The sequence below is a fragment of the Pseudophryne corroboree genome, chromosome 5 (genome assembly GCF_028390025.1).
Source record: "Pseudophryne corroboree isolate aPseCor3 chromosome 5, aPseCor3.hap2, whole genome shotgun sequence".
Taxonomy (NCBI): Eukaryota; Metazoa; Chordata; class Amphibia; order Anura; family Myobatrachidae; genus Pseudophryne; species Pseudophryne corroboree.
The window spans coordinates 411,074,865-411,102,392 of NC_086448.1; positions in this window are offsets into that span (position 1 = coordinate 411,074,865).

Genomic DNA, 27,528 nt, shown 5'->3' on the forward strand with positions numbered 1-27,528 from the left:
CCTAGCCCGTGAGCCAATCAGAGCTCGCGGTCCAGCAGCATTGGCTGCCAGTCTGCGAGCTCTGATTGGCTCACGGGCTGGGCGCTGAATTGAAGAAAGACACCCGCACCTACTGAGGGGCAGGAGAGCCGCACGTTGCGCTCTCCTCCCCTCACAGTCACACACAGGACGGCAGCAGCGGTGAGCAGGGGGAGATGGGGGCGGAGAGGCTTGTATGTCTGTCTCTGGGGGACATGTATGTCTTTCACTGGGGGCATATCTGGCACTGAGGGCATATCTAGCACTGGGGAACATGTATACCTGGCACTGGGGGCATATCTGGCACTGGGGAACATATATACCTGGCACTGGGGGCATATCTGGCACTGAGGGCATATCTGGCACTGGGGAACATGTATACCTGGCACTGGGGGCATATCTGGCACTGGGGAACATGTATACCTGGCACTGGGGGCATATCTGGCACTGGGGAACATGTATACCTGGCACTGGGGGCATATCTGGCACTGGGGGGGCATGTATACCTGGCTCTGGGGGACGTGTGTCTTTCACTGGGGGCATATCTGGCACTGAGGGCATATCTGGCACTGGGGAACATGTATACCTGGCACTGGGGGCATATCTGGCACTGCAGGGGACATGTATATCTGGCACTGGAGACATATCTGGCACTGCGGGGGACATGTGTATCTGGCACTGGGGCATTTCTGTATCTGGCACTGGGGGCATATCTGGCACTGTGGGGGCATTTATGTATCTGGCACTGGGGGCAATGTATATCTGACACAGTGGGGGCATTTGTATATCTGGCACTGTGGGGCAATGTGTATCTGGCACTCTGGGGCATTTGTGTATCTGGCACAGTGAGGCAATGTGTATCTGGCACTGTGGGGCAATGTATATTTGGCACTGTGGGTCAATGTATATCTGGCACTGTGGGACAACGTGGATCTGGCACTATTGGGGTCATATGTGTATCTGCCCCTCCCCCACATGTGTATCATGCCTCCATTTTCATTGGCCACGCCCCATGTGGCATTTGACCACACCCTATAAGACAATTTTTCTACTTGCACCACTGCTTATAACCAATGCAGGGAAATGGCACAGATAATCCCATTGAATGTATGTATCTCTGCTTTATTTCCCCCCCCTCCCCCCCTCCCCCCAAGAATATAAGAGCTACATACTGGGGGTAAGGTGCAATCAGGGAGATTGCTGGTCTATCCAGGGAGTCCGGTATATCACTACTATTTCAGAGAGTCTCCTGCAGAATGCAGGAGTGTAGGTAACTATGATCAACATGCACAAAAAATACAGTGCATTGATTTCATGCATTGAGGTGCGATTTTTATGCGACTTTGGTCCGAATTCGTGCAAAAATTGGTATCTTATTTTCCAATAAAACCAATGTTATTTTGACAATGTTTGTACCAATGGTGATTTATCACAATTTGGAGTGCAAAGTCACATTTGACATGTGACTTCCATGCAGTAATCCTTACTAAATTTGTCATTAGCAAAATAATGGCTCATTCGCAAAAAGGCAAATCAACCAAGGTCAACTTTTAGTAAACCTCCCCCCCCCCCTTATGTATAAAAGGGGACTCAATATGTTTAATTTTATATATCTCACCCAATATGGCCACCTCCATATGGGAGACAATTTTGATCTGTATCTGGAGTGAGAGACACTGTAAAGACATGAACAGACTAGGGTGTCTGCATTTAGCAATGCGCATAATCAGGAGGACTGATAGTGGTGAGGTCAGGTGACAAGGAAGGTTGCAGCATATTGTAGGCAGGTAAATAAACATATTATGTATATATATATATATATATATATATATATATATATACTGTATATATGTATTGGTATACTATCCGGTTGATAGATAGACAGTGTCTAGTTAGGCCAGTGATCTCCAACCTGTAGCTCGCCGTAGTATTTTCGGTAGTTTACAGAGCGCACGGGCTTGGGCAGTCACTGGTACTCCTCCTCCCTTCATTTTTAATATGGTGCAGGCCGTCAGCCAATCAGAGCTCGAGGACCGGCAGTGGCGGCACCTAATTGGCTGCCGGACCGCGAGTTTTGATTGGCTCACTTACCTGCACCATATTTTAAATACCCCCCACCACCGGAGACTCTGTCACCCTCACCGCAGCCGCTATCCGGACTTCGCATGACAGGCGCGCGCTGCGCTTTCCTCCCCTTTTGTCCCTCATACAGGAGGAGCAGCACCGGCGGTAGTAGAAGAAGCCAGCAAGGGTTAGCACTGTGTGGGGCACTGTATCGGAGACTGCGGGGGGGAGGAGCATTTTATCTGGTGCTGCGGGGGGCATTTTATATGGCACTGTGGGGGGGATTTATATCTGGTACTGGTGGGGGCATTGTATCTGGCACTGCTGGTGGCATTATTTGTGTATCTGGCACTGCTGGGGGCATTATTTGTGTATCTGGCACTGCTGAGGGGCACTATTTGTGTATCTGGCACTATGTGGGAGGGAATTACTTATAGCTGTGAGGTCACACCCACTTTTGTGAGGCCACACCCACTTTTGCAGGAACGCAAGTGCATTGGGGGGAGGGCGTAGCTCCTTCAGAGGTTTTATTTTCCGAAAGTAGCTCACACCCCAATTAAGGTTGGAGACCACTGAGTTAGACAGTCAATAGATAGACACCATATGTTAGACAGACATTAGGTCGACAGGGTCAAAAGGTCAACATGAAAAAGGTAGACAGTACAAAAGGTCAACAGGGTCAAAAGGTTGACATGAAAATGGTCGACATAAAAAGGATAGACAAATGTTTTTTTTACATTTAACATGTTTTTGGACTATTTCATACCTTCTCTATCCATGTCGGCATAGCTTTGGTTATAAACCTTGTGGCGAACGCAGCAAGCCACCGAGACCGAAGCGTGGCGTGCAAAGCGAGCCCCGCGAAGGTATGCTTTTCTACAACTGGGGGTCCCAGATGACAAAACTATCCACACAAACCACAAAAATGTAAAAAACATGGTGTCTACCTTTTTTATGTCGACCATTTTCATGTCGACCTTTTGACCCTGTCGACCATTTGTACTGTCTACCTTTTTCATGTTGACCTTTTGACCATGTCGAACTTTTGACCCTGTCAACCTAATGTCTGTCTAACACAGGGGTGTCAAAGACAAGGCCCGCGGGCCAAATCCGGCCCGCCAGACCTCGTCTGATGGCCCGCGGTGCCGCCGCCATGAAACCCCCTTCTCCCGAGTGCCCAGCTCGGGGGGGGGCGGGGTTTCGCGGAATGACGCGATTGCGTCGTGACGTCACGGCGCAAACGCGTCATTCAACGAAACCCCGTCGGAGGAGGGAGAAGGGAGCCGCGCAGACGAGGAGGGAGAGGCGGCTGAAGAGCGGCGAGAACCGCTTCAAATGTAAGTCAGCCCCTCTCCCTTCCTCTCTTTCTCTCTCTCTCCCTCCTTCCACCACCTGCCGCAATGTGTAAAATGGGGACCTGTACCTGCCGCTATGTGTAAAATGGGGACCTGTGCCTGCCACAATGTGTAAAATGGGGACCTGTGCCTGCCACAATGTGTAAAATGGGGACCTGTACCTGCCGCTATGTGTAAAATGGGGACCTGTGCCTGCCACAATGTGTAAAATGGGGACCTGTGCCTGCCACAATGTGTAAAATGGGGACCTGTACCTGCCGCTATGTGTAAAATGGGGACCTGTGCCTGCCACAATGTGTAAAATGGGGACCTGTGCCTGCCACAATGTGTAAAATGGGGACCTGTACCTGCCACTATGTGTAAAATGGGGACCTGTGCCTGCCACAATGTGTAAAATGGGGACCTGTGCCTGCCACAATGTGTAAAATGGGGACCTGTACCTGCCGCTATGTGTAAAATGGGGACCTGTGCCTGCCACAATGTGTAAAATGGGGACCTGTGCCTGCCACAATGTGTAAAATGGGGACCTGTACCTGCCGCTATGTGTAAAATGGGGACCTGTGCCTGCCACAATGTGTAAAATGGGGACCTGTGCCTGCCACAATGTGTAAAATGGGGACCTGTACCTGCCGCTATGTGTAAAATGGGGACCTGTGCCTGCCACAATGTGTAAAATGGGGACCTGTGCCTGCCACAATGTGTAAAATGGGGACCTGTGCCTGCCACAATGTGTAAAATGGGGACCTGTGCCTGCCACAATGTGTAAAATGGGGACCTGTGCACTATAAAAGGGGGCACATGGCTGGGCACTATAAAAGGGGGCACATGGCTGGGCACTTTAAAAGGGGGCAGATGGCTGGGCACATATAAGGCAGGTGGAGCGGTAAATTTTGGATAGACCTACAGATACAACCGGCCCTTTGATGGGGACCAAACTGCTGATGCGGCCCCCGATGAATTTGAGTTTGACACCCCTGGTCTAACATATAGTGTCTATCTATTGACTGTCTAACTAGACACTATCTTTTATAATTGGTAAATGAATCATTGTCCATTATGTTGAAGTCGGTGGTGTCCGTAGATATAAACGCCTATATTACCTCTCCTATAGAGTCATAACTAAGGTAACTTAGTCATAACATCTAACTTAGGGTTATGGTATTAGGGTTGGTTTAGGGGTTTGGGTTAGAGTATTATGGATAAATGTTAGGGTTGGTGCAGTGATTAGTGTTATGTGTTAGGGAATTTAGGTTAATTTAGGGGTTGGGGCTTTAGGGGGCCCCAAACCAGTATCTTGCCTAGGGCCCTGTAGTGATCCATCATGTTATCTGATCCCAAAAAATTGCATCATTTGAATTTCATGTGGTATCAGTGTATGTTCTATATGGAAAAAAAAACTGTGAGTCAGGGGACATTTGGATGGAATATTGGATAAAAGGAAATATCTGTGTACTTTAGCCAGCAGGAGGTCCTGTGTAACTGGTACTGTCTCCTGAAAATCCACAGAGGTGTTACATTCTTTTGAAGCAAGGTGATAGGAATTAATTAAGAAGGCATCTTGCCACGGAATCTCTTTTTTTTTTTTTAAACTAACTTCCCTTGAAATGCAAATATTTGACCTCTGTTTATTGTGTTGAATTCATCATTAAATTCTCTTTCATTTGATATATGAATCATTGCACTGTGTGAAGTGAAACAGTTTTTATAAGCATTCAAAGTTGAAAAACATTCAAATTTCAAAAAGTGTCCGCAATTTTGGCCACCACTGTATGTCATAATGGAAAGCTGTGTAATGTCCAGTTAAGAAATTATATTGAAAATGTACCATTACCAGGAAATGGGGTGAATAATATGTGCAACCAGGTATTGAATACCAACCTTGGCCTATATTTACTAATAATCCGAGTTTGTCCGATTTGTGTTTTTTTTTTTCTAAGTCCCAACAAGGGAATTCACTAAGCACAAATCTCGGCAGTGTTTGGGCTATTCGTAATGGTTTTACCGGCAAAGTTCAGAAATACGTATGAATAGACCATCGGTCAAACGCGGCTGTTATTTCATACAACACGGGGTATTCACTATTCATTCGTATTTGAGTGTTAGTCTCTGAGTGCTCAACTGCGGTCGTATTTTTTTGCGATTCGTTAAAAAAAGCAGCAAAAAAATAGACCTGCTTTTTTCAGGCGTGTTTACATGTGTTGCCACTTACAAATCATTCACACCTGAATTAGGATGCCTATAAAAGGATCTTAGGCCCATTTCAAACAACCTACACTCAGAAATGTCAGCAGGACTGTGGGCCAGTGATCTTTTGTGTGCTGTGGGATTCCTCAGACTCAGACATCAGCCTGTAAGTAACCAGGGCCAAGAAACTGAACATGGTCAGCAGGTTGTACAGGTTCCGTGGAGACTGCGCAGGCCTCGCTTTTTTTAGGGGGCGTTTAAACTTGAACGCATTGTCCGATGACAGGGTCATACAGATGTTCCGTCTAAATCGTAACAACATTTTCCATCTGTATGACCTTGTCAAACTGGGCCTAGACCCTGAGACAGCACACTCTTGCCCTGTCTCAGGCCTGCACAAACTCCAGGCTGTGTTGCACTTTATGGCTACTGGGAGCTTTCAGGCTGTCTGGGGAAGTCATTGAATCTCACAGCCCTCATTTTCAAGAATATTAACACAGGTGATGTATACCTAACTACCTCCTCTGTTTTTGGTTGGTTTTAATTACTCTCAGTGGACAGTTCTGTCCTAAAATCTCATGTTTTATTTTCTATCAAATATACACACACAGGTGTTGGCTGTTTTGCAGCCCCACATCGATGCCTCAATCTGCTTCCCTACCCAGGAGTCTCAGTGGCATGCCATCAGGGTAGATTTCTATGAGCTTGCTGGCATGTCCAATGTGCTGGGAGCCATAGATTGCACACACATTCAGCTGAGACCACCTAGGAGCAGGCAGCACATCTATACTAATCGTCATCTAGACCACTCCACAAATGTGCAGGTGGTTTGTGATGAAAAACTCAAAATAATGAGTGTTGTTGTTGGTTACCCTGGGGGCTGCCATGACTCCTTCATCCTCAGTCAGTCATCCCTCTTTGATAAGTTTGAGGACGGACAAATGCCAGATGGATGGCTGCTGGGTATGTAATTTGATATGTGTAGGCCTGTGTATACTTTGGCCAAATGCAGTGTGTTACTTATGTGTTGCTGTATCTTAACATGAATCATGTTACTATATCTGTCTTTCAGGTGATGGAGGATATGGCTGTTTCTCCTGGCTTCCAACTCCATTGTCCTGACCTGATACCCCTGCTGAACACAATTACAATAATGCACATAAGTCCACGGGGAATGTGATAGAAAGATGTTTTGGTGTGCTGAAATCTAGGTTTCGGTGTCTGGATAAGTCTGGTGGCCTTTTGTTGTATAGTCCCTTGAAGGTGACTCAAATTGTGTTCTCCTTCTGCTTTCTTCATAACATGTGTTTGCAACAAGATCTGCCACATGTTGATGAGGAGGAGGAGGATAAAGAAAGCAGCCAGCAAGCAGAGGAATTAGAGACATCTGGTGATACTTGGAGTACAGATGTAGGGAGGCAGGTTAGGCAAGACCTCATAAATAGTTATTTTTAAGGTAAGTTTTGTTTGCTTCTTTCATTTGTTGTGTAAGCCTAAATATATGTTGCCCCATTTTTCGTTTTAAAACCATTACTCAGAATGTGTCTGTCTCCTTGAGACATACAAACATACCCTCGCTTTATGCAAAACAAATGTAGCAAGTGTATTGTGTTTATTTTAAATCTCTAAACAACAGATTATGAGTGACATGCCTGAAGTCTGGATAAGGGTTAATAAACTTGTACTGATAATGCTAAAGACATTCTGCATGGCTGCCAATTAGTCTGTCTGCAGAATATGAGAATGATTGGAATCTAGAAAGAGTAATTATTAGAAAAAAATCAAGTGGTCTTGTTACTGCATACTAAAGACATTCTGCATGGCTGCCAATTAGTCTGTCTGCAGAATATGAGAATGATTGGAATCTAGAAAGAGTAATTATTAGAAAAAAATCAAGTGGTCTTGTTACTGCATGCTAAAGACATTCTGCATGGCTGCCAATTAGTCTGTCTGCAGAATATGAGAATGATTGGAATCTAGAAAGAGTAATTATTAGAAAAAAATCAAGTGGTATTGTTACTGCATGCTAAGATCAATGTGCAGATCAAATAACTTTTTCCTCCTCCAAAAAATACAAAGATGTTAAAGAATAAATGTGTTGCAAAATATCCTGTTGTTGTTTGTAACACTTATAATTAATGATGTTGAACAAATTGACAAGGTGCTAAGTGTTATATATATTGTGACAAACCTACACTAACTGTGTTTATTTTCTTCTCTATACAGAAATCGATGTCTCTATTTTTTATTTTTTTTGGGTTGGCTGCTTGGACTGGCCTTTGCCTTTACTACTGTCTTGTTGGCGTGCTCTGGTGGAGCACCTTGGTGGTGAGGACACTGGCGATAGAATAGGAGTAGTCGTACCAGAACTGCTGCTTGGTTGCTGTTGGTGCTGGGATCTGAGTGTTTCATTGAGGATAGTGAGGGTGGCATTGAGTTCACGTGTTGCAGCATTTTGATTTTCTAAAATTCTGGTGATAGATACATTGATCATTTGATTGTTTTCTAAGATGTTGATGTAGCTTTGCTGTTGTCTGTGCTGTTCTTCCATTATGCGGTGTAAGTTGCCCATGACATGTGTAATGTCTGCACGCATGATTTCCATGGTATTGGTAATTCTGCTGGTTGGTTCATTTTGGCGACTGATATTTCTGCTGATTCTTCTGAGGTGAGATGGTAGGTTAGCAAAAATTTGGGTCTGCCTACGCAGGCAATCTTGATTAGTGGTCTGCTGTGTAGCCCAACTGTCCCAAAACACTTGATCAGGGCCTTGTGCTACTGGTGTTGTTGGGCTGTGTTGTGGTGGTGGAGTGCTTTGCTGTGGTGGTGTACTCACCGGTGCTGGGTGGCTGATTCCTTCGATTACTGGCTGCATTTGTAAAATGATTGTCTCATCCATGTCACTGTGTTGCTGCTGTTGCGTCGGGATGCTGGTACCAGTAATAGAATCTGGAATTAGAATCATTTTGGCGTTAGTTAGACATATGTTTGAGAAATGAAAACAAAGCAATAAACATGGAACACATGTATTTAAATGGTGCTTTCAGATATCCAGCATAGCAACATCATCACTCAGAACTTAAATACAGACATATTCCTGTTTGTGGCAAATGTGTCTGGTTACTTAATTCTTAAAGCAAGCACATGAGTTGTATGGTAGATCAGACATACTCCACCATAAAAACACACTTTAAAATCATAATGTGTTGCCTTATAGTGTTTAAAACAAAAACATAGTAATGTTTTGCATGTTGGTGCCAATGTTAGGACAAACAAATAAGTGAAATTGAGGAAAAAAACCTTACTATTTGCCAAACTTACACATGTCTTTATGTTGCAGCATCTTCCACACAATCTGCTGATGTATGGCTGAAGTGGACATACATATCTTTACTGGATGTGGACAAGGCCATTTTGCTCAGATTCCATTTGATGTTTTATTGTTTTCGGTAAGTATAGCAGATTTTGTTGAATTTTGAGTGAATTAGTCTAATTAAATGGATTATTATGAGATGAGAATTTTTTTATTCATTACAGTTTCTTACTCACAATCAAGATGAGGGGAGGGTGGTTGGCGTCTTGGAGGTGTGTCCAAAATTTGGAGTGGTGGGACCGAAGAAACTGTAGACAATCTTTGTGGCAGGGTAGACTGCTGTGGTTGTGATTGGACATCAGACCTTGCTTTGTTGCCACATGTATTATTGTTTGGTGTGCTACAGGAGTCCGCCTTCTGCTGCTCAAGACTTCTTTTGATGGACCTAGGATTTAAAGTGTACTTTTGTTATGGCCATTCCTTTACAAACATAACCTATACTACAATGGACACTTTATCTGCTTCCGCAGACTGTAGGCCGACCAGTACTGCTTTTTTTCAACATTGTAAATAATTAAACAAATACAATAACTCATTTATTCATGCTATTGTTGATACATAGAAACTTAAGGCCCATATAGACGGGCCGATGTGCGAGAGATGTGTGCTGAGCGAACCGCTCAGCACACATCTCTCCCGCACATCTCTCTCTGCGCATCGCTATCGCTGTATGGTGTACACACAGAGCAATCCTATTTAAATTCTAAGCAATCTAGTCAGATTGCTTAGAATATCACTCCATGAGTACCCCCCTAGAGGAACATAGAATTTGACGGCAGATAAGAACCACTTGGTCCATGTAGTCTGCCCCTTTTTTTTATCCTTTAGGTAATCTCAACCCTTTTTGAACCTTAATTCTTTGTAAGGATATTCATATGCCTATCCCAAGCATGTTTAAATTGCTCTACAGTCTTAGCCTCTACCACCTCTGATGGGAGGCTATTCCACTTATCCACTACCCTTTCTGTGAAGTAATTTTTCCTTAAATTTCCCCTGAACCTGCCTCCCTCCAGTTTCAGTTTATGTCCTCGAGTTCTAATACTTCTCTTCCTTTGAAGAATGTTTCCCTCCTGAACTTTGTTAAAACCTTTGGTATATTTGAAAGTTTCTATCATGTCTCCCCTTTCCCTTCTCTCCTCCATACTATACATGTTAAGATCTTTTAGCCTTTCCGGGTAAGTTTTGTGATGTAGGCCATGCACCATTTTAGTTGCCCTTCTTTGTACACTCTCTAATGTATTCATATCCTTCTGGAGATATGGTCTCCAGAACTGGACACAGTATTCCAGATGAGGCCGCATCAATGACCTATACAGTGGCATTATTACTTCTCTTTTCCTGCTTTTGATTCCTCTTCCATTGCAACCAAGCATCTGACTTGCCTTTCTCAATTCTTTGTTGCTTTGCTTTCCTGCCTTTAAGTCACTTGAAATAGTGACTCCTAAATCCCTTTCCTCCTCAGTAGTTTCCATTATAGTACCCTTGATACTATATTTAGCCTTTGAGTTTTTGAGACCCAAGTGCATGATTTTGCATTTTTTAGCATTAAACTGTAGTTGCCATGTTCTTGACCATTTTTCAAGTCTAGCTAAGTCATCAATCATTTGTTTTACCCCTCCTGGTGTGTCTACCCTGTTGCATATCTTTGTATCATCTGCAAAAAGGCATACTTGTCACGATCCGGGTATCTGGACGCCATTTCTTACCCATCAGATGCCTCCTAAGGCTGGCTCAGCGCTCCAGGACCGGATCCCATCTGTTATCCTAATGTTCACATTCCTGCATCCTCTCCTGTCTCTCTGAGACGCTGTCACAGTAACGCCTTATTACATCTGGCATGGCGTCTCCCGCGGCCTCCGCCGCCGTCCCTGAGCTTCTGCATGCAGAGTGTCAGAGTGGCGATTACGTCAGCCGCGGCCTCCGCTGTGTCCGTGTGGTTGGATGTGCACTTGTCAGCCTGGCGTCTCCTGTCTCCAGTGGCCGGCGCCGCCATTACTGTTTTCATTACCACATGGATTACAAACCAAACTTCCCTCCAAGTGTCTGCATGGGCGCAGCCATCTTGGATTCTGTCAGCTGATCATTTCCTCCAATCTGTTGTCAGTATTGTTAATCTGCATAATTGCCTAGCCAATCCCTTCCTTGCTGCAGGTATAAATACACTGTGCCTGAGCAAGGAAGGCGTCAGTGCTTTGGTTGTCAAACCTAGTTCCTGTTTGTCTCTCTCCTGTGATTGTCTTCCAGGTTCCAGCTCCTGTCTCAAGACTTCCACCATAGAGACCCGCACCAGCATTCCACCTGCGGTGTAGCCTGACTCTCCAATCCATTGTGGATTCATCTGTTTCCAGCTACAACATTACCTGCTTCCAGCTCAGCTTCCAGCAGAGTACAGCTTCCCTTAAAGGGCCGGTGTCCTTTCTACACTTTACCACTCTCCACCGGTATTATTATTTCTCCGCTCTCAAGTTCTACATTTCAGTTCATATTTCATCGCTCCCAAGTTCATTTATTATTTAACTGGTTCCAGCCAGTATCCACTCCGTGCTAACAACAGTCTGGTTCCAGCCAGTATCCACAGCAGCTGTTTTATCTTCAGCAACCCAGCTTTTCCCGGAACACCAGCTGGCACAATCCTGGGTTATCTCCATTGCTACAGTCGGGCCTGGTAAGGACTTTCCATCTAGAAGATCATAAGAACTATCTCACACTACCAGTGCCCTGTGGCTCCTGCCATCCTGTAGTACCCAGGAACTGTATTTATTCTTTGCTGACTTTTACGTTTTCTTTTACTGCTGCTGTGTTGCGGAGTTGTCATAATAAACATCATTTGACTTTTATCCAAGTTGTCGTGGTCACGCCTTCGGGCAGTTATTATTCATGTTACTTACATGTCCAGGGGTCTGATACAACCTCCCAGGTTCCGGTACATCTCAGCCCCTACAACTGAGGCTGCCTCCCGTCAGCTCAGACCCTCAGTTGTGACAATACTTTCCCTTCAATACCATTTGCAATGTCACCAACAAAGATATTAAAGAGAACTGGTCCGAGTACAGATCCCTGGGGTACTCCACTGGTAACATTTCCCTCCATAGATTGCACTTCATTTACTACAACTGCCTGTTTCCTATCCTGCAACCAGTTTCTTATCCATTTAACTATTTTATAATCCACCCCCACACTTTCAAGTATATTTATCAGTCTGCGATGTGGGACAGTGTCAAATGCCTTACTAAAGTCTAGATATGCTACATCTACAGCTCCCCCTTGATCTATTATTTTCATCACAGAGTCAAAAAAGTCAATAAGATTTGTTTGGCATGATCTCCCACCACTAAATCCATGCTGTTTTGGATCCTGTAAGTTGTTTGATTTAAGATATTCCACAAATCTTTCTTTTAGTCGTTTTTCCATTAGTTTCCCTACTACTGATGTAAAGCTTACTGGTCTGTAGTTACTTACTTCTTCCTTGATTCCACTTTTGTACAGTGGAACTACATTTGCTCTTTTCCAGTACTCTGGAATGGCACCTGTATTTAGTGACTGGTTAAATAATTCTGTTAATGATGCCACCAGCACATCTTTTAGCTCTTTTAGTATCCTTGGGTGTATTCCATCTGGCCCTATTGATTTATCCACTTTTAGTTTTGAAAGTTCAGTTAGGACTAGTGATGAGCGGGTTCGGTTTTACTCGGTTTTACTCGGTTCTCAAAACGGCATCTTATTGGCTCACGGATGTCACATGTTTTGGATAGCCAATAAGATGCCGTTTTGAGAACCGAGTAAAACCGAGTAAAACCGAATCCGCTCATCACTAGTTAGGACCTTCTCCTCTGTAAATGTCCATCCATGATACATCCACTCATTATGTTTATAAGCATTAAATCTTTAAAAAATGGATGTTTATTTCTGTGGGAATAATTTCTGACCAAAAACATAAATAATGTTTTAAAACACACACACATTGGCCAATAGCCATATGCACTATGGAAAGTGCAACACAGGAAATAATGTACAAGACACAGACATAGGACACAATTACAAATACATACACTAACAAGCCAAAACACATACATCTTCATTTAAAAATGTTATGTAATTAATGAAAGATGCAATATAGAAAATGCTCTGTGATGTGGCACTCCAAACACACATTAGCACAATATGAGCTAAAAACCAAACCCCCCAAAAAAACAACCATCAGAATAGTAAAGTCTGCAGTGTTGTGTCAGGGTACAAATACAGACTCAAAATTAACCAAAAAATAGTGGGTTTGTGTAAAACAAGATTACATACAGTACTAATGAAATTACACATGTAACTGGCTTCAAAGCCACTTTGCACTACTCCAGCCTCTAACATGTCAACCACTGTTTTGGAAACATTGCACATGGATAACTGAAATAAAAAACATAGTCCAACTTGCAAACTGTAAAATGTGCAAAAGGAAAACATTATTGCAGGACAATTCAATGACACACCAAGTCCAAACTACACATGGAAAATGTACTGTTAAAAAACCACATGATATACAATAAAGTACTATGTTACATTGACTTTTGTAGAAAACATTACCCAAAACAATGTCTTTGCTGATGCACACATGAAGATGGGAGTAATATGCAACGCCGCATGACACACATTTACCCCAAAAATTACGACAGAAGTAATGTAAGACAAATACACATGCTCACCATCCTTCCTGGGCAGATGGGAATCACGGACATAAGTTGCAGACACTACTTCAGGAGGTATTAAACTCCGCATGGGCTCCTCATAGTCCAGATATCTTGCAATATAGGGCTGTCCATCACTGGTTTTGCGAGCCGACTTCGCCTCCTTGGCCATTTTGGACTTGACTCGTCGCTTTATGTCATAGTACCGTTTGCGGCACGTGTCCTCTGTCCGCTTGACCACCCCCTCACTATTTACAGCAGCAACAACTGTCGTCCACAACACCGTCTTCTTCCGTGTTGGCACCTTGGCGGACTCAGGCCCAAATAGCTGCCACTGATACTTCATCAGCTCCCGCACCAATGCCACATTTTCTGCATAACTACATTCCGCCCAGTCTAAGTAGTGGTGCGTGGCTGCGGAGCTGTCTGACTGTCACTATCACTGTCAGTTGAGGCTGCTGCAGCAACCTCACCCACCTCCTCCACCTCACTAACCTCACTCTCACTCACCTCCTCCACCTGACCAACCTCATCCACATCACTCACACCCTCCACCTCACTCACCTCAGCCACCTCACCCACCTCTGAGTCAGACATAATTGTGTGGTTCAACAATTAACACAGAAAAAAAATAAGACAAACAACACACTCCTCCACTACCACTGCACAACTCACACACACACACACACACACACACACACACACACACACACACTGACAAGGGACTCTAAAGCAAAAAAACTTGGACAAAAAATATGACAAAACAACAACAAAAACAAGACTACAAGAATGACAAGACTACTTTCAAACACAATACTACACTTAGAAATCGCCCAAAAAACTCCTCACCAAACCAACTCATAACCAACCTCCACAGCACAACCTCCCTCCTCACCACTAACTAAACCCACGAGGTGCGGACGGTTTGGGGTGTATTTATATGGTTGCGCACTCCTACATCTGAAACACAACCAATCACGAACGGGGATGAAAATCGAAACTAAAAGTGAAAATGCGGCCATGGTTCATAAATAACTCTGCCGCGTTGAACATAAAAAATAAACCAGTAAAAACATCAAAAACACGTACGCAAACGACAATGACGGCCGTAAATGTGCCAAAAAAAAAACGACTGGCATCGACATCGGAAAACACGAAAACCTACAACTCGACTGTTTTGTAAATTAGCGTATATAGTTTCAAAAAGTTGCATGAAAATGCACCTGATAAAAAAGGAGTTTAAACACTACACAAACTGACTCAAACACGAATATTAGTAAATAAACCCCCTTGTTTTAGCAATAATGACATGAAAGCAGCAGTGTAGTAGGGCTGTGCATTAACCCCTGCAAGTGTGGAGGTAGGCTCACTAAAATTAACCCCCTTCACTCTCCTCCCTCCCTGTAGAAGTTGTAGGCACAGTTGTGGGGGAGGGGGGCCTTTCCTGCTTTGTTTCCCCACACTGATTGGCTAATAAGAAGTGATGCATTCAAAGCAGAACAACAAACATCCTAACTTGGCATCTGTGAGTGGCCACATTGTCGGACTGGAGCATGAAGGGCCCACCGGGGGTATGCAGTGGTAGGGGCCCATGATTAGAGGTGTGGTCAGCCTCCAAAGGGGGTGTAGCCAGCCACCACAAAGGTTTGGCTAACCATTATAGAGTACCTGGTCTGCACTCCTTGCAGAGGCAGAACTTCCGCCAGTGTAACCGAGTGCGTTGCACTGGGGCCCACCACTTTCCAGGGGCCCAAAGCATGTAATGAGTCAAACTGACTCATTACATGCTGCTGTGTGCTGCGGGCATCTGCTGCCCGCATCACACAGCTTCCCGGAGAGGAAAGGAGCGCAGTGGACACGGGGGGAAGGAGGAGGAGGGAGGTGGAGGAGGGAGCCGCAGCAGCGCTGTGTTATAGGTTGAGGCGCTGCTGCTGCTGTCCCTCTGCTTCACCATAGGCTGTCTTCCGACGCTGTGAAGAGCATCCCAGCATTCACAGCGGCGGAGAACAGCCTATGATGAAGGACTGGGACAGCAGCAGTGCATCCACCAATAACACAGCGCTGCTGCGGCTCCCTCCTCCACCTCCCTCCTCCTCCTTCCCTCCTGCCCGGGAATCGGGATCTCTGCCAGAAGCTACACCGAGGAGACTGAGCCAGCGGAGACAGTAAGTATAATTCATTCTTTCTTTCTTTTTTGCTTTCTTTCTTGCTTTCTGTCTGCCTTAATGTGCAAAAAGGGGGACGCTGTCTGCCGTAATGTGTAAAAAGGGCACGCTGCCTGCCGTTATGTGTAAAAAGGGCACGCTGTCTGCCGTTATATGTAAAAAGGGCACGCTGTCTGCCGTTATATGAAAAAAGGGCTCGCTGTCTGCCGTTATGTGTAAAAAGGGGGACACTGTCTGCCGTAATGTGTAAAAAGGGCACGCTGTCTGCCGTTATGTGTAACAAGGGCACGCTGTCTGCCGTTATGTGTAAAAAGGGGATGCTGTCTGCCGTTATGTGTAAAAAGGGGACGCTGTCTGCCATTATGTGTAAAAAGGTGGACGCTCTGCCGTAATGTGTAACAAGGAGAATCTGTCCGCCGTAAGGTGTAAAAGAGTCTCTACCTGGTGTAGTGGTGCTACTGTGCGGCGTAATTTGAATAATAGAGACTACTGTGCACCGTTTTATGAATTGGTAATATTTTGTGGCCACACCCCTTCCCCACGAAGTCACGCCCCTATGTATTTTTGCGCGTGCCTGCGGTGCGCACTGCCCCTGTTTTGCATGCAGGGATGGGGCTCCGATGTCGTTTCTTGCACACAGTGCTAAAATGTCTAGTTACGGCACTGTTGCTAGTTATCCATTTCTCTGGCCCTCACCAGATCCTCTCCAGGGGCGAGGGGGTAGACTTGGATGGGATGAGGGGTGGGGGCCCAAAGCATTTTGTCGCACCTGGGCCCACCGCTTGCTAGTTCCGCCACTGACTCCTTGATAATTTATATAGTAATTAATGCTAGTGCATGCATGATAATGTGCCAGATTAATGACAGCAATGTACTGTAGAGAATACATCATAATCCTGTGCAGTATAAAGTAACATATGTATAATTTATAGTACAAGTGCACAGTCTAGAACCTGATCCCTAGATGAGGAGGGCCCCCCAGGCAGTGGTTTCCCCTGTACCCCTGTGGGCCAGTCCGAGCCTGAGTGGCCTACTCAACCAGGAAAGCCTGGAAGGTACAACATTTTTTTTTTTAAATGGACTATTAATTGTGAGCACAAATTCCCAAGTGTACATCAAGAGGAGGGTCCTAACATGCAGCTTGTTGTCCCCAAGACCTAGACAAAAGGGTTGCCTGGAGCCCCCTACACTATAGTACAGCACATCCATGATGTAAATTATTTAGTGGAAACAGAGGAGGGAAGAGGCAGGAGATTTACCACATCAACATACTTATCATGGCAGGGGAGCTTGTGTGTTAGCTGTGAATAGCTTGCCTGAGAATAATCAGGAATCTGACCCCTTGGTGGATTTAGCAATTGCTGCTAAAGAGGAGGGGACACTGGTCAATGTCCATTACAGTGGGGAGCTACCTGAGGTGCAGCTAGAGCAGCTAGCTGACATACTATGGCCCTACCAGTCACATTTCACAGAGAAGCCTGGGAAAACACACATCATGTAAACACAGGTAATCAGATTCCCCTCAGACAGCCAGCATATTGATCTTCCCTTGAAGTGCTGAAGCAATGGAATGGGAAATTGATGAGTGATTGGAGTGATTGAAAAGTTTCTGTTATGATCTGTTTTCTATTGGATCAGCTTGCCATGTTTTCCTGCATTCCCAGTTATTTTCAGATTCCTGAATGTTCCTGCTTCAGCTGCAGTGTAATAAAGAGTTTTGTCTGTGTGTGTGTGTAACTGATCTGGTGCATAGAGTCTCCTCATCAGAGGGCCTGGTTTCCCTGGCTGCTCTGATTGGGAATTGTCTCCTATAATGTATATGTGTTTCTAATCCCTCATTCCAAGCTGTTCATAGATCCTAGTTGCTGCGGGAGCTTTTGTCTCTAGGTCCTGGTTCCAGTCATGGAAATCTTTGTCTGGTTTTCTGTTTCTGTACCCAGTTATACCGGTGTTCTGTTCTGTTTCAGTTATGTAATCATCAGCTTCCAACCCAGTTATACCTGTGTTAAGTTCTGTGTCAGTTATGTAATCATCTGCATTCTACTCAGTTATTATAACTGTGTCTAGTTCTGTGTCAGTTATATAGTTACCAGCATCCAACTCTGTATTCCTGTGTCCATCCCAGTATCATTACATAATCTTCAGAATTTTACTCTGTGTCAGTCATATTACCTGTCTTGATTGATTTAGTTATTTCTGCTATAGTACTTCTCATCTTCTTGCTATACTATCTTGTGTTTCCTTAGTAACCTACATCGCCTGTATACCCTCAGTACTCCCTATGCCAGTGGCTCTGTCTCTGCATTGTTTTGGTCTAACTTCTTTCTGTAGTGTATTGTCTGTGTATGTACTTTATGTTTTCTCCTTGCCCGAAAGCGGCCCAGAGTTTGGGAGAGTTCTGTGTTGTGTCTATTGCTAGTTCTTCAGTCTCTTGTCTTAATGTAGCTCCTATCCTCTTGCAATCCTTTATTCCATTGGCTTTGATTCAGGTCACTCAGGGTTTGAGCTCTTACTACCACCAGTCGCGTAAGTCCTGGTAAGCATCCTAGTACCAGTAGACGTGTATAGTCTTATGGGAAAAGCAGCTCTTATAGATATAAAGACCTGCTGAGTGCATTCTATGAGTCTCAAACTCGGGTGTACAGGGGTCACTGCCAGAAGAACTGCAAACAACACTGAAGGAGTCCACCCTATTGTAACAGTCTCACAGTTCTTGGGTGGCCCCAGTGATTCTGGTTGCAAAGAAATTTAGGCACTTTGTGGACTATAGGAGGTTAAATGATGCCATTATATTTTATTCCTATCCCATGCCCTAGATAGATGAACTGCTATATCTGCTTGTCCATTAAAGCTACATCACTATCATGGATCTCAGTGATGGGTACTTGCAGATACCATTGTCACCCGAGGTCCATAAGAGGTCCACATTTATCACTTTATTTCAGCTGTTCGAGTGCCCTTCATGCCCTTTGCGATGAAAAATACCCCTGCATCTTTCCAGTGGTTATGGATCAAAGGATCGACCATCAGAAGATCATCAATGTCTAAGTTGACACCAAATGGTTGACATGCACTAGGTTGATGTGGCCAAAAGGTTAACAGGTCAACCTGGGAATGGTCAACACATGAAAAGGTCGACATGAGTTTTTGATGTTATTTTGGTGTCAAAATTTCCCTTCACCAGTTAGTGCACTGCATCACCTTGCATGTTAACTTCACTAGCCATGCTTTGGGCAAGGTTACTATTCACATTCATAGTGCACATGGATAATAAAGTATGGAAAAGTACAAAAAATAGAAAAAATCCTAAAAAAAAAATCATGTCCATATGCTGTTGGCCTATTGCTTGTCGACCTTTTAACTGTCAACCTATCATCCAGACACCCTTTCCAGTGCCTGTTTAATGACCAACTGGATAGCCAGGAAGCACATGCAGTTGCCTACCTGAATGACATTGCAGTGTTCAGCCAGACCTGTGAGTAGCACCTTACCCATCTCAAGGTTTAAAGGCTGTGTCATATTACCTTGATGAAAAAACTACCGTGGAAAGGAATATGAAGAATTTTATACTAAAACGCACTGCTTTTATCCTTCATAATAATTACTGTTTACTTTAATTGTAATTTTCTTTCTTTAGCAAGTTGGTACAGCTGTGGGCACCAGGTTTGCCCCTAGCTATGTCAATTTATACATGTCATACTGGGCGGGGTTTGGTGATGTGGCATAAAGGATTGGCAGGGATAGGCCTGGTGTCCTGGCATAGATTTATTGACAATGTTTGTTTGGATGGGCAGTGAGGAATGTTTAAAATCATTTTGTGATCAGCTTAATGCCAATTATCATAACATTAAATTGACCTACTCCATTGGTTAAAAAGCAGTATTATTTTAGATATTTACATATATGTTAAGGAGAATAATTTGGAGACAAAAATTTACAAAAAGCCAACAGACTGAAACACAGTCAACATTACATGAACTGGATGGAGAGATTCCATTCAGTCAATTCATAAGAAGCAAGCACAATTGTTCAGAGCAACATGCTTATGATAACAGCTTGAGATCATGTCTAAATGTTTTGAACAAAAGGGTTATAAAAGAGAGACACTAGATCTTTCTAAAGAGAAGGTTAAAGTTATAAAAAGGAAGAGCTCCTGAAAGAGAATGCTAAGAAAGAACCCCATAAAAAATTGGAATTGTCTTTTATCTCAGGTTTCAACACTCTATATAAAGAGATAGAGGGAATAATAAGGAGACATTGGATATTTCTGGAACAAAACCCAGTTTTAAGAGACAAAATTCCAGAAAAGCCAACATTTATATATAGAAAATCTAAGTCACTTAAAGATAAATTGTTTGAGTTCCCTAGAAGGAAATAAAAGAAGCAGTGAGCATATAATAATAATAATAATAATAATAATAATAATAATTTTATTTATATAGCGCTCTTTCTCCAACAGGACTCAAGGCGCTTTACAGATATCAAAAACAATGCACATGATACAGAGGATTTGAGTAATACAGCAATAGATAAGCCACACAGACATAAAAGAAAACCTTAAGCACACAGAGAGCATAATGCAGGATTGGTGTAGGCATTTTGGGTAATAACTTCCAAGGGTTGTGTATTCCACCCTCACAAGGTACCAAGTGCAGCAGCCATCTTGGGCGCTCAGCGTAGGATTACACAGGGTGGAATAGTCGACCCCTAGAAGAGATGACACAAAATGGGGGTGATTTCAGAGTCCTACAGTTCAGAGTAGGGTTCCATCAAAACCATCAGGCCTATGTATTTTTCATCCCATCCACAAGTGTACCAGATGGGGCAGCCATGTTGGGCGCACTTTGAAGGTTACACTGTAGGAGGTGAGCCATACAAGGGCAAAGTTCATAAACTGACGCTTATGTAGTAGTAGTAGTAGTATGATGTACCCTGCATGTAGGGCACAATAGCAAGGTGTGCAATCAGTGGAGGTAAACATTACAGGAAAAACACATGGTGTGGTGGAAAAGAGGAAGGAAGAAAAAAAAACAATAGCAGGTAACTAGTGGCAAAAGTAGAATAGGGATAACATTATTTTGATAAGATCATAGTACGGGTGGGTATGAGAATGTGGGGGGCATACTCAGAAGCAATGGGGATGTCCCTGCTGAGCCTGGTCCTGGTGCTCTGCTCCCACAGTTCCCTGCTCATCTTGAGGGTTAGGCCCAGGGGCAGACTTGATGTTCTCAGCCAGAGAGGTGGTAAGCCTGGTCCTGGTGTTCTCATGTTAGAGGTGAGGAGAGGCCACATAAAGATCCTGAGTTTTGTGGTTGTAATGCAGTCCTTCTGGTATCTTGTTAGTTTGTTTGCCTTCTGTTTTGCTTCGGTTTAACACAGGTATGACACTGCTATTGATTTTAGCTGCCACTTGATAACTAGCCACTTCATATACTAGGCACTGCAGCGTCCTATAGGACTAGCGTCCTGAGCTATACTGAATAAATAAGTCTACAAACACATGTCCTTTCTGATTACAAGCCCCTCCCCCACATAGCAACCCTCCAGCAAAAGGTGTTAATCACAACTAACAAATGTGAGCTTAGTAAACCCCACTCAATCACTATAAGTTTTTTGCAGATTACAGATATTAATCCACTTAGAACAACTTTGTAAACTTTTAACCATGCAATGTAATGTGCAATAGTCTTCAGTATTTACCGAATATAACTTTAGCAAGAAAGTCGCAATAGTCTGCAGTATTTATCGAATATAACTTTAGCAAGAAAGTTGCAATAGTCTGCAGTAATAACCGAATATAACTTTAGCAAGAAAGTTGCAATAGTCTGCAGTATTTACCGAATATAACTTTAGCAAGAAAGTTGCAATAGTCTGCAGTATTTACCTGTTGACGAAAAGGAGAGATATATGTGTCCTCCTACATCTTTCTGCAGTCACGTTAAACAGCCCTTCTAGTCACAACGATCATCTGTATATGCAACTTTTTCCAGTTAAATGCGGCATGTCTATACTCGGGATGCCTGTAAATAGAATTTTATTACCTACCGGTAAATACTTTTCTCGTAGTCCATAAGGGATATTGGGGTAAACTAATACGATGGGCTATAGACGGGGTCCAAAGGAGCCAGTGCACTTTAAATTTCTTCCACTGGGTGTGCTGACTCCTCCCCTCTATGCCCCCTCCCACAGGCAGTTATAGGTAAAAACGTGCCCAAAGGAGAAAGGACATACATTATATGAGAGAAGGAATAATACAACAAAGGGTGGTGAGATTTACACACCAGCACACCACTAACATATAACAACCAGCAATGGCTGGTAACAACAACAGCAACAGCTGAACAGGTAACTATAGAACAAGAACCTGCAGAAAAGTCAACACACTGAGGCGGGCGCCCAATATCCCTTATGGACTACGAGAAAAGGATTTGCCGGTAGATATTAAATCCTATTTTCTCTAGCATCCATAAGGGATAATTGGGGAAACTAGTACGATGGGGACGTCCCAAAGCTTCCAGAAGAGGCGGGAATGGGCGGAGACTGCTGCAGCACCGCCTGCCCAAACTGGGTATCCTCTTTGGCCAGGGTATTAAACTTGTAGAATTTCACAAAAGTGTTCTTCCCGACAAGGTAGAAGCTCGGTATAGTTGCAAGGCCGAGACTCCACGGGCAGCCGCCCAGGAAGAGCCCACTGATCTAGTAGAGTGGGCCTTTAGAGACTTAGGAACAGGTAAGGCTGCCGTCACAGGCCTGTTGGATAGTAAGCCTAATCCAACGAGCAATGGACTGCTTAGAAGCCGGGCAACCCTTCTTCTGCACATCATAGAGCACGAACAAGGAATCCGTCTTTCTGACCCGAGCTGTGTGCTTGACATAGATCTTCAAGGCACGCACAGCATCCAATGCCTCCGGAGGAGCAGAAGCTTCAGAACTGGATGGAACCACGATATGTTGATTCAGATGAAACACAGAGACAACCTTCGGCAAGAACTGTTGTCTAGTCCGGAGCTCCGCTCTTTCCCCGTAAAAGACCAAGTATGGACTTTTACACGATAAGGCCCCTAATTCTGAAACACGACGAGCAGAAGCCAGGGCCAGTAACATCACCGTCTTCCATGTGAGGAACTTGTCTTCTACCATCATCAGAGGTTCAAACCAGGAGGGCTGTAGAAATTTCAGCACTACAGATTTAGCCACCTTTATCTTGACCGATTCTCCGCCTAGACGGACGTTTAGTCACGCTAAGGCGATAGCTGAGTTTAATCACAGGCAGGCGCGTTGAGGCGATTCTAGATACTCAGCATGCATTACACATCACCACTGGGTGGCTAATGCTCCACTAATCCAGTACTTTTGATCGTACAGTATAGCGGCGGATTGATCTACAGCTCTGGCAATTGGTCAGTGACGACTGTAATGTTAATACTGTAGGCATAATGGGAGGCAGTGGAAAAAGATGATGACCTACTGTATGTGTATGGAGTATTGTATGTGTATGGAGACGCAACTAATTGTGGAAAAGGAAGAATGTACAGAACAATGTATTAACACCGTGCTGTTAAAATACATGTACAGTACATGAGCGTCTGAGTTCCCTAAGGCATAATGGGAATGGTGGGCTAGCGGGAGGCAGTGGAAAATACCGTGCTTTAGAAATGCGAGCGTCCGAGTCCCCTAAGGCATAAACCAACACCAATGGGAAGGGGGCAGGGCACTGTTTGCTGTACTTTTACACATGAAATTGTGAATCTCTCATGAGGCGTCGTGGGCTAGCGATGAAGGCTCCCACCTCCCCCGCTGGGGGTCCAGGGTTCGAGTCCTGATGTGCTGTTTTTTTTTTAATAGTAATGTGTTCCCGTGACATTCACTTACAGTACATATTATTTTATTTTCATTGTAAGACAGTCAATGGAAGGGTGCATGCAAGTTTCACATAAATCAGAGTACATCTGCAGGAGCAATTCTTTACGCTAAATGCAACTACACAGCGGTAATGAGTATAAATGAGTGTATTCGGACGCAACTAACTGAGCAAAACAGTACTGTAGATCTTCTGCATTTGTGTATTGCACAGGACCTGAATTCCCTCCCTGTCTACTGCATGATCTGTGCAGGCTCCCAGGGGGGGAAGGGCGATGGGGGTAGGGTGAGACGATGGAAAATACCGTGCCTTTGAAATGCAACTACATGAGCGTCCGAGTCCCCTACGGCATAAACCAACACCAATGGGAAGAAAGTGCCAACCTTTTTTTTAATGTTTTCCTGTGACATTCACTTTAATATTATTTTTTCTCTCTCTAATACATCCAATGGAAGGAATCACACAAGTTTCACATAAATCAGAGTAGATCTGCAGGAGCGATTCTTTACGCTAAGTGCAAATACACAGCGGTAATGAGTGTAAATAAGTGTATTCTGACTGAGCAAAACAGTACTGTAGATCTTCGGCGTTTGTGTATTTCACATGACCTGAATTCCCTCCCTGTCTACTGAATGACCTGTGCAGGCTGCCAGGGGGAAGGGCGATGGGCTAGCGGGAGGCGGTGGAAAATACCGTGCTTTAGAAATGCGAGCGTCCGAGTCCCTAAGTCATAAACCAACACCAATGGGGAGGGGGCCGGGTGTAAGGATGAATGCGCCTATAGTGGCACAAATCACAGAGCATACTTTCAGCGGGAAGAATTCCCTTTGTTTGAATCTGAATAAAAGAGCGTCTCAGTCACTGCCCGCTACCCACTTTGCAAAGCTGTTTCCTCGTAATCAGACTTGCTGTGTGGATCGTCTCCGACCTTTGAGAAATCTGATAATTTGCTCTCTGTTTCTGCAGTTGAAAACTTCTGCTAGCCTCACGTGTTCCAGCTCATTGACATGGTTTCTTCATACAGTATTTGATCTGTAATTCTTTCATTTACTGTTTATAATTATTTATATACTTACATGAATATCCTTATTGTAATGTCCCTGTGTATTTTAGCTAGGGGATTGTGACGCTCCTTCAGCATTGCCTCGTAGCCTGCAAAATTTATGCCATCTCTCACTCCATATCCGAGAGCTACCTGCCACGTGGTGGGGGTTCACGGTCAGCGGCCATTTTGTCAGTTTGCTATGCGATCGAGCCCGGTGTAACGTGATGTGCATAGACCTCGCTTATCCCTATCGCCCCTGTGTATTTTAGCTAGGGGATTGTGACGCTCCTTCAGCATTGCCCCGTAGCCTGCAAAACTTATGCCATCTCTCACTCCATATCCAAGCGCTGCCTGCCACTTGGTGGGGGTTCACGGTCAGCGGCCATTTTTATTGTGCATAGAACTCACTTATCCCCATAGGCCCCTGTGTTTTTTAACTACCATATTGAGATGCACATTTCTAGGCCTACAGTATTTAATATACACTAAGCAGCATTGTTGGTAGGCAATAATTGAAGAATTTACATACAGTACTGACATGTACTGTATGTAATGCTTGTACATCATGTCAGTCGCCCCTTATGCTGTACACTACTGTAAGTCTCACAGGGCCCATGCACTTCCAAGGAGGGTAATTTACTGTATCTGTTTTATACAGGAAACTAATTGCAGTCCATAACACTGATGTGGTATTTTCAGTACTGTACAGTATACAGTACTAAAATTTGAACATCAGGTACTATATAGTAAACATGTACAGCATTAACTTTTATCATAAAACTCTTACAAATTTTCAGATGTGTAAATTGTAGACTACAGTATTCACAAATGTTTTTTTCTCCATACAGGAATTACAGTTGGACAACATGCCAGTAACTATCAACAAAACTATGAGCAAGATAATCGCCAACATGAAAAAAGAAAATAAAACCATTAAAGAGATCCATGCCTGGCTCAAGGAAAGTGGCATTATAGTCACTTTAGAAACGGTGTGCTATCATGCTTTCGAGAGAACACCGCCCAGATTTGTATTTCCTACAAAATGCACATGGTGCGTACTGTTCAGTACTGTAATGTTTAAATGACTTGCTGTATACAATAGACCATTTTTTGGAAATAAAAAAATAACACTTCATCTAACTGTGATTGTGCTGTTCATTAATTCATATTATTCATACTGTATTGTACTGTAGGAGAGTGCAACAAATTGTGGAGGAACTAACTCGTGAGGATGATGAGCATACTGCTTTGCAAATAAAACAAATTCTCCATTCCAAGTATGACCTGGACATATCGGCCACCAGCGTCAGAAGGATGGAACGGAAAATGGGATGGACCTTTGGCGCAACAAGGTAAAATACTGAAAGCAGTATAAACCATACAGTAAATGCACACTTATTCACTGTTAATAATCCCTTGATAAGTGATATAACAATGACATAAATCATTATACAGAGTGTGTACTTTATACTATATACAGTGTGTGTGTGTGTGTGTGTGTGTGTGTGTGTGTGTGTGTGTGTGTGTGTGTGTATATATATATATATATATATATATAATCTATCCCAAAAGAGATACCTACTGTATAGGCACTCAGAGACAGCAATGAAGCATTGCTGGCTTATTGTGATGATTACATACTGTATACTGTGTGTGTGTGTGTGTGTGTGTGTGTGTGTGTGTGTGTGTGTGTGTGTGTGTGTGTGTGTGTATATATATATATATATATATATATTACTCTGTATATACTGTAATGTATGTACAGTTTAATGTATACAGTAGGTATATAATACAGTATACAGCACATACAGTCTACTGTATATACAGTAATTTCTTTCATTACTGTATCTGATTCATTATTTTTGGCTCTTCACAGGATATCTCCCATGATAAGAGATGAATAAAGAAAAGAGAGTTGAACAGGCACGGCGATGGATTGAGAGTGGTGAAACATTTCATGATGTCATTTTCACAGATGAATCGTCTGTTGCCCTTGAGCAGTTCTCCAGAATGTCATTCCGGAAACGTAACCATATCTCATTAAAACCACGCCCAAAGCATCCATTGAAAGTCCATGTATGGGGAGGCATATCACGATTAGGAGCTGGTCCCCTATTATTTTTTGAAGGTACTATACTTTATTTTGTGCCTGTGTTCTGTAAAAATACATGCTGTAACTGCACAATAAAATTAGTTGCTTATTAATGAACAACATTTTTTTATTTCTGTAAGGATCATGGATAAGAAATTTTTCCAAGAAACAATAGTAGAGGGATATATGGTGCCATTTGAGAATAAATATTACCCAACATACCATAGGATATTCCAAGACAATGATCCTAAACACTCCGCTTCAGCCAAATTTATGGAAGAGAAAGGTATGAATTGGGAACGCACACCACCAGAGTGAATATTATTTCAACAGTGTACAAGTAAAATGTTGGATAGCACTCTAGTACTGTAAATGTATTTTTTGGTTTAATAAACAGTACAATACAGTTTGTTTATTTTTCTCTATTTAATGTCATTAATTGACTAACTTTTTTTATACCCTTTTTTTTTTTATAGATTACCAGACATGAATCCAATTGCATTAGTGTGAGCTCAATTTAAGAGGTACATTAGGAGTGTTGCGAAGCCAACAACAAAACAGCAGCTGTTGGATGGGATAAAGACATTTTGGCTAGAAGTACTCACACCTGAACATTGTAATAATTATATAAATCACCTGTATAAAGTATTACATGTTATAGTCGAAAGAAATGGTCAAGCCACAAATATGTAGTTCTG